At 50.3% G+C, this 8,974-nt stretch overlaps 1 long non-coding RNA gene across 1 annotated transcript; it reads right to left on the bottom strand.

Moving 5' to 3' along the window:
- Positions 1-389: 389 nt before the first annotated feature.
- Positions 390-1,237, bottom strand: LOC120940502. The gene is made up of 4 exons (XR_005749433.1): positions 1,177-1,237; positions 995-1,074; positions 796-870; positions 390-527 (listed from the first exon to the last, which is right to left on the bottom strand). It is a non-coding gene; the product is annotated as an uncharacterized LOC120940502 (long non-coding RNA).
- Positions 1,238-8,974: the final 7,737 nt, after the last annotated feature.

Below are 8,974 nucleotides of genomic sequence, written 5' to 3'. Positions count from 1 at the left end.
ATTAAAATAAATAATTATGTTGTTGTGGTAACTTGACACACTCCAAAAAAATAAATTGTAAAGCAGTCTAAAATATTATCAAATTACCCAAAAAAAAGAGCTACATAACAATATTTAAAATAGACATTTTTTTTTTGAGATGGAGATCTGGCTAAAAAACACAACACAAAACAAAACATTAGATAACAATGGTAGATTGGGGGGTATGTGATCGAGAGTCCTAAAAAAGGATACAGCACCTCATCCCAAAATAGATTCAAAGGAGGGGAATTTTTTGGAAGAGTTGAGGGGATTATTGCGGTGCGATGAAGGAAACCAGACAAAGTATGTATGTATATATAAAAATATATGAAAAAGGTTTATTCATTCAATTTTTACAAAATATAGTAATTCAATATACAAATAGTGCATACATTATTTTGTGGGAGCAAGATCTAGAAATAATTTTTTCGATCAGGTCGACCCTACTAGTTTCGCCTCTTGGCTTCTTCAGGGGAATTAGGACAAGATCGTCTCTCTAGATTACTCTAAAGAGATGAAAAAGAATAAAACAATTTTAACATATGCATACAATATAAGCTCTAAAAGAACTTCGATTATATATGTTCAACAAAACATGTCATATATATATAGAGTACAAACAAAAGTTTGGCTGGAATCTCTGGCGGGGCAAGAGAAACCAAAGTTCATAGGAGAAAATGCGCATATATCCACAGCCAGGTAACAGCCAATGCTGTTCAGCCCATGAGAGGGGGCTGGCAGCAAAATTCCATAGGTAGGAGAAATAAAACCTACCCTAGCTTCATGCACAGCCAGTCAAGGAAAAACCCCCTCAGGGTGGATATTGAAATCCAAGTTCAACTGACAGGACTTAAAAATACAGAAGAAAAAGAATCTATGTTATAAGATGTGTTATTAAATTATGATCTGTTTCAACTAATTAAACAAATCCATAATAGAGTCAATAGGGTTAATATATGTAAAACAGCCATACCTTGAAGCGTAATAAAATCAAGGTGAATACAGGGGAATTAAGTAAGACAATAACATGGGCACTGAAGAGCCTCAATTCATCTGAGAAAAAAAAAAAGTGTTTGAATAGATTTAGTATACTTCATAAAGTTAGTGAGAACATGGGTAACTAAATTATTAAGTGTAAGCAAGGGATCAACTTACATGGAGTATTTAACTAGATGAACAGTCTGAGTGCAAGCAAACATCAGCTGGTGATAGAAAGACAAGTTCGTAGCTGCAATGCAATGGAGGCGGAGGACAGCATGACAGGGTGTAGGGAACTTAGGTGAAGAAAGGGTTAAAGTTAGAGGGGGTGGTTAATAGGATCCTAGAAATTAACTATTGGAGGAGGTGAGGAGAGGGGGAGGAGAGTTCAGTGAGCTAGGTGATGCTGGAGGAGGGGCAGCATCAGTCCGGGGGAAGAAGCAAGGAGAGAAGTCCTGCAGCCTGTCTGTGTATCGGGTCAGCGCTCTGGGTCATCTGTGGAAAAGGCAAGGAAGGGAAGAAAAATGTCAGAGGTAGCCGGGTTGTTAGCGCAGCTTCAAGCTGTTGCGGAGGTCCACGGCGCGGACTGGCTGCAAAGCCAGATCACCGCCACTCTGCGGGGGGTGCAGCAGGCCCCGGTCGGGTCTAGGCCTGCTTCAACGCGCGCGAGGCGGTCGATACCGCCGGAGCGCTTTAGCCCAGATAATACCCCCAGGTCACAGCGTCGGGTGCGGAGTCCCAGTAGGCCCCCGTCGGGCCCCCCCGCCAAGCAATCTCAGTCTGCCACTGCACGGGCGGGGGGCGGGGGGGCGGGAAGCGCGCAGCGCGGGGGAGCCTCTCGGGTGCCCAGGCCTACCTCCCCTGTGTTGGTGCAGGCCCAGATTCACATGGCTGTCCCCGGTGGCGATGTTCCGGTCGGGGGGGCGGCCCGGCGTGGGAAGGACCCTCAGACAGGCGCCGGCCTAGCTCGGTCCACAGGCGGCGGCCTCGCACGCGGTGGGGATGCGTTCAGGGATGCAGATGGAGCGACACCAGGCCAGTCACGTCAGTCGGGAGGTCCCGCCTCCAGGCACCGTTCGGAGTCTGGGAGGGTTGACCGGAGGGGCAGTGGTGCTCAGGCTGCAGCCGCAGTGCTGAGGGATGATCTGATTGAAGAGTTCAGCAGCGATGGAGACGAGAGCCCTCGGGGGGTGGTGGCTCCCATACCTGTCACAACGCCAGCTGTGTCCAGAGGTCGGGGAAGGAGTGAGGAGGTTCGTCAACGACCACACGGGCAGGCGGCGACCGGTTCCAGCAGCAGTGAAGAGGGGGAGCTGCCGGAGGACCCCGCGGAGGATGGACGTTATGGGAACCTGTCGGCTGGAGGACCTTCACGGCCGCGCCGAACCGGTAAGACTACATCTAATGTGGTTGCGGGGGGTAGGGGTGGGGTTAGTGCGCAGGACATTAGTGGGGGGTGGTGGTGCTTAGTCCCTCAGGGGAGGGGGGTGTGTGGGATGCCTTACGGGAATTGTTACGTAGGCTAGATGGGGGTGCTCCTCAGGTTGCGAGCCCGCTGGGTCCTTGGGTTCCCCCGGTTCCAGTACCCCCCCTCCCGGTTCCTGCCCCCGCCGTTCAGGCGCTGACAGCGGTAGTTGTCCCTCCCCCGGTGCCGGCGAATCCAGGGACAGGCGTGGCAGGGACACAGACGGACAAGGACGGCGTGGGAACGGCGGCGGAACGCAAGGACAAAGACAAGGACAAGGACGGGGACAAGGTGCGGCTGGATGACGCGGCTAGGGGGGAAATTTACATTTGCTTTGAAGGGCCGTTGGGTGCACATCTTAAGCCAGAGGTGAGGGAGAAAATTCAGAAGGACGAGTTTGTGGAAATATTTTCCCTGCTCCCGTTGGAAAAATTTCACCTCGACCGGGTGAAGCCGGACGAGAGCAAAAAGGATGAGGAAGAAAAACGTCGGTATAGGCTCATTCCGCGGACGTTTACGAATTGGCTACAGGCGTTTGCGATTATGGCTAGCGTGATCGGGGAAAAGGCCCCCGAGAAATGCACGGCCCTATTCTGTTACCTTGATGCCATTCACGAAGCGCATAGGGTGTACGGGGGTCTGGCGTGGTTGAGGTATGACGAACAGTTTCGTCAGCGCAGGGCGGTGCGTCCCTCCATCCGCTGGGACCATAAGGACATTAGCCTGTGGATGAGGTTGATGACCTCGACCAGGGCGGCGGGCCAGTCCTTTCCTGGGGGGGCCGGCGGCGCTTCCTCCGCGGGATCGCCGGCCCTCAAAAAGAAAGGGGTGTGCTGGCAGTTCAACGACGGAACCTGTCGTTTTGGAGGATCATGCCGCTTCAAGCACGAGTGCTCAGGGTGTGGTGGGTCGCACGCGTTCAATAGGTGTTTCAAACAGGGGAAGCGGGCCGGAGATGGCGCTGGAAAAGGGAATGACGCCGGTGAGACTGGAAAGGATGCTGCCTTTTCTAAGTAAGTATCCGGACAGGGCGGCGGCGCGTTTGCTAGAGCAGGGGTTCGGGGAGGGTTTCGTGATTCCGAGTTCGTTGGCGGAGGTCCCTCCGGTGGCGGACAATTTGCGGTCAGCTCTGCGACATCCGGGGGTGGTATCGGCTAAGCTGGCCAAGGAGGTGGCGCTCGGCCGGATGGCCGGCCCGTTTCGGGAACCACCTGTGGGGGGTTTGGTGGTGTCCCCGTTGGGCGTAGTTCCGAAGAAGGAAGTGGGTCAATTTCGGATGATACATCATCTGTCGCACCCAAAAGGGGGGTCGGTCAACGATGGTATTGATCCGCAGAGTTGTGCGGTTACCTATACATCATTTGATGCGGCGGTGTCTTGGGTTAGAAAGTACGGGAAAGGGGCTTTGATGGCAAAGACGGATGTGGAATCCGCCTTCAGGCTGTTACCGGTGCACCCCACTAGTTTGCGTTTGCTGGGGTGCCACTGGCAGGGGGAGTATTTTGTTGATCGTTGCCTGCCGATGGGTTGTTCCATATCGTGCGCTTTGTTTGAGACGTTTAGCTCGTTCTTTGAATGGGCGGTCAGGGAAGTGGCGGGGGTGAATTCCGTCATCCACTATTTGGATGACTTCCTGTGCATAGGACCCCCGGACTCCCGCTGTTGCGGGGTTCTGTTGGGTACGGTACAGTATTTGGCGGAACGTTTTGGGATCCCCTTGGCCCCCGACAAAACGGAGGGCCCTGCGTCTGAGCTGGTGTTCTTGGGGATCACCATTGACTCGGTGGCGATGGAATGTAGGCTACCAGAGGATAAGGTGTTGGCTTTGAGGAGGGAGGTCAGTGAGGCCCGGGTGAAGCGGAAGATTCGATTGAAGGAGCTCCAATCCTTGTTGGGGAAGTTAAATTTCGCGTGTCGGATTATTCCCATGGGACGCATTTTCAGCCGAAGGCTTTCAGGGGCCACGGCAGGGGTCCGGGTGCCAAACCATTTTGTGCGCCTGACCAATGAACTGAGAGACGATCTGAGGGTTTGGGGAACGTTCCTGGACTCTTTCAATGGTCGTTCGATGTGGCAGACGGGGCCGGTCAGCAACGCCGACCTGGCCCTATTTACCGATGCGGCGGGGTCAGTGGGCTATGGGGCCTATTTCAACGGACGGTGGAGCGCGGAGCCCTGGCCGGAGTCTTGGAGGGCAGCAGGGTTCCTCCGGAACCTGGTGCTGCTGGAGTTGTTCCCCATCGTGGTGGCGATGGAATTGTGGGGGGAGTTCTTCAGGAATAAAAAGGTGCGCTTCAATTGCGACAACATGGGGGTGGTGTGGGCGATTAACAGCATATCGGCATCCTCGCCCCCGGTGATTAGGTTACTGCGGTACTTGGTACTTAAGTGTCTCAAAGTGAATGCCTTGATATATGCGGTGCACATTCCTGGGGTGGATAACAGATTGGCGGATGCTTTATCTCGTTTCCAGTGGGCGGAATTCCGGATCCTGGCGCCAGGGGCAGAGGGGCAGGGGGAACCCTGTCCTCAGAAGTTGTGGGACATTGCACTGGAGTCGCCGCAGGATTGATTCGGCAGTCGATCAGCGAGGGAACGTGGCGAGCTTACTCTAAGGTGTGGCAGGAATGGTCCGCACTGAGGGAGGAGGTAGGAGGGTCGGAAGATCCAGAAGACCTGCAGTCGTTGGTCTTATACTTTGTGTGCTGCAATTACGAGAGGGGAACCTCGGGTGGCGCCATTAGCAAAAAGATGGCGGCATTGGCTTTTTTATTTCAGATGGCGGGCCTCAGGGATTTTACAAAATCCTTTGTGGTGCGCAGGGTGTTAAAGGGATACAGGAAGGGCAGTACTACACGGGATTCCAGGCGTCCGGTGTCGTTCGCGGTCCTGGGTACGGTATTGGGGAATTTGGAAAAGGTTTGCGCATCGCTTTATGAGCAGATACTTTTTCGGGCTGTTTTCGTTCTGGCCTTTTTTGGGGCGTTCAGGGTGGGGGAATTAGTTTCCCCCTCCAAGGTGGTGGGGGGAGGACTACGAATGCAGGACGTTAGGTGCCTGGAGGAATCGGTGGTGATTTGGCTTAGCCGTTCGAAGACGGATCAACTAGGTAGGGGCGTAAAAATAGAGTTGTTCCGGGGGAATTGTCCACTAACATGCCCGGTTGAGGTGGTAAGGCGGTTTTTGGGCGTTCGCCCAAAAGGGGGGGAGGCTCTGTTCATCCATCAAAAAGGGGAATGTTTGTCTCGGTTCCAGTTTACGGCGGTGTTCCGGAAATGTCTGAAGGAGGGGGGTCTAGTCCCGGGAGAATATTCGGCGCATTCGTTTCGAATAGGGGCAGCAACGGAAGCGGCAAGGGGAGGCCTGCCTGCAGATTCTGTAAAGCGGATTGGCAGATGGGAGTCTAATAGATATAAACTGTATGTACGGCCTCATTTGTTGTAAACAATGAGGTATCGGTGGTTGACAATGCTGATGTTAATGTTTTCGGGGGGTTGTTTTTGGTCCTGCTGGGTATTGTTTTTCTCTTTTATGTCTTTACAGATCCCCAAGGTTGTCTGATTTGGATCCTAGGACATTCATTTGTGTTTTGGGGGGCAAGAAGGGCGGATGTCAAGCCTGGGGGGAGACAGCTGGGGGTGCCCAGGGAGGAAGGAAGGGTACGATGGATAGGGATTAGGGGTCTCATGTGGCAAAAGGTGTTACCCGAAGTTCACAGGGGGGCTAGCTTAGACAGGGCCCCGGACATTTTGGTGTTACATGCGGGGGGGAATGATTTGAGCGTCCGGCCGATGCGCCAGGTGATCAAAGACATACAATGGGATATACGCCGACTGCGGGCCTCTTTCCCTGACCTGATCATTGTTTGGTCAGATATTGTGGCTCGCATGGCCTGGAGGGAGGCCAGGTCATTGGAGCGTTTGGATAAGGCCCGGATAAAGGTGAACAGAGAAGTGGGCAGGTTTGTGGTGCAGCAAGGTGGGATAGCGGTTCGCCATTCAGATTTAGAAGTTGAGACTTGGAGGTACCTGAGGGGGGACGGGGTTCATCTCAACCCGATCGGGATCGATCTTTGGGCTCTGGGATTGGAGGAGGGCGTTAGGAGGGCTTTCCTGGTGTGGCGGCGGGCCCAAGTGTGAGGTGGTCCCACTTGTGCCGCGGTGGCGGTGGGTTCCCCTGCCGTTTGGTAGAAATAGACGGTGGTTAGGTAAAAACGGTGGGGGGGCATAGTTACAGGGATGGTGTCTGCCTTGGTGGTCTGGTGTCAGTCTGGACCACCAGGGGAGAAGTGGGTGGGTCTGTGGTCAGCTAGGTCTTCGAGTCGGTAGTCGCGACTGGGGACATGTCGTTAGCTAAGAGGGTACCACAGGCCCAAAAGAGTGATCAGGGGTTGTCAGGGGGACTGACAACCAAGGTATGGTTAAAAGGTTTAACAATTGAGGAATAGGTTAAATATTTAAAGTTGGGTGATATATATATGTATATGATGGTGTATATATATATATATATACAGTTTTTGTATTTGTTAATAAAGGCCTACCAGGCCATTTTAAATCCAGCAGGTGTCAGTGTGATTATTGGGAAAGGTTTAATGTTAAGGGGTATATGCTTGTATTGGTTGGTGCGGTAAGTTATCCGGCTGCCCTAGTCAAGTCAAAGGATAGTCGTTTGCAGCAAAAATCAAGGACCAGTCAATTGCAGCTGAAAAGTCCACAGATAATCTCCTTTAAAAAGGGTAGAAAATAAATGAAAGTAAATGAAAAAGTGAAGGTTTAGCCATAAGTATTCAAACCTAACACAGAGGAGACAATAGTGAGGAGAGTGAATGGTTGCAGGATGGAAACTTACCTATCTTTAAGAGGAATAAAGACATCTGTCAGTACCCTGTTGGTAGCAGACAGATAATGATCGTATCATGCTATATATATGATTAGCTAGCTATGATTAGATAACAATAAATAATAAAGTAAAAAGCTTGTCATAACTATGTAACAATATCAGCAGCAACAAATGAGGATTTTATTGTAGCATTAAAAAGCATTGTGTAATGCAGCGCATTCTTTTCTTCAATAATTTAAAAAACCTAACGAATGTGCTTACTCCATTCTAAACGGTAGTTTTACCAGAATGCGCGCTCCCGTCTCATAACTTGCTTCTTTTTAAAAATGTCATTTTATTTCATGCCAAAAAACGACCGTTTGTACGCGGCATGACCGTGAAGGCCCACCACAGTTGTGGCAACACCAACACCTGGGGCCCAAATTTATGCAGAGTATATACGACAGGCCCCTACTTTCAAACATCCAACTTACAAACGACTCCTACTTGCAAACGGAAGGAGACAACAGGAAGTGAGGGTAAATCTACCCCTAGGAAGGGACATTCTCTTCTTTAAAAGGTGTCTCCTGTCCACTGATGCTTTATCACATATCCTTGTTTCACCAAAAAAAAAATTTTTTTTTCAAAAAATCATTTGTCATTGGGACAGAAAGTGAGGTGCAATCTTCTGAACAAAGACTGTGTAAAAAGGGAAAAATGGGGATGGGGGAATCTGCGCTTGGTGGAAAGACTAATTATATCAATAAGACAATTAAGGGTGGGTCCTGGGAAGGACGTCCTGCTGCTGAACACTAATACTTGGATATAGAAAGTAAAAGAAACATGTGAGAAAAAAACAGTGCAGCGCTTTTTTCTCACAATCTTCTGAACAGATGCACACAGACAGCAAAACAAATGTTACAGGGGTGATAACTAGGGTTGAGCGAACCCGAACTGTAAAGCTCGGGTTCGGTACGAACTTTGGGTTTTTTTTGCACCCGAACCCGAATAATTGGAAAAAGTTCGGGTTCGGAGTACTATTTTATGGCGCGCTGCACGGCAGTCAATCGCCATTTGTTATACTAGAGTTACTAGGAAGCCATCACAGCCATGCCTACTAATGGCATGGCTGTGATTGGCCAGTGCAGAATGTGACCAGCCTCTATATTAGATAGAGGCACACAGCACAGGTTGTCACTCTGCATTAGCTAGTGTAGGGAGAGGCTGCTGCTGGTTGAGGGACAGTGTCAGAGAGGTGTATCCTGCTTCATAAATCTACAAAAGCACTCTTTATTTCTGTGAGATCTGCATCATCTTATGGTTTATGGCTTGTCACTCTTCTGTAGCTATGGTAGGGACAGTCTCCTGTTTATTGAGGGACAGTGTCAGAGAGGTGTATCCTGCTTCAGAAATCTAAACAAGCACTCTTTATTTCTGTGACAACTGCTTCATTTAGTTTAGGAATTTTGTTCAGCTATTTGCTATAGGGACAGGTTGCTGTTTATTGAGGGACAGTGTCAGAGAGGTGTATCCTGCTTCAGAAATCTAAACAAGCACTCTTTATTTCTGTGACAACTGCTTTATATAGTTTAGGAATTTTGTTCAGCTATTTGCTATAGGGACAGGTTGCTGTTTATTGAGGGACAGTGTCAGAGAGGTGAATCCTGCTTCAGAAATCTAAACAAGCACTCT

This window comes from Rana temporaria, chromosome 5, assembly GCF_905171775.1.
Source record: "Rana temporaria chromosome 5, aRanTem1.1, whole genome shotgun sequence".
Taxonomy (NCBI): domain Eukaryota; kingdom Metazoa; phylum Chordata; class Amphibia; order Anura; family Ranidae; genus Rana; species Rana temporaria.
The sequence above is the reverse complement of the archived record's forward strand: the minus strand, read 5'-3'. Positions and strand labels throughout refer to the sequence as shown.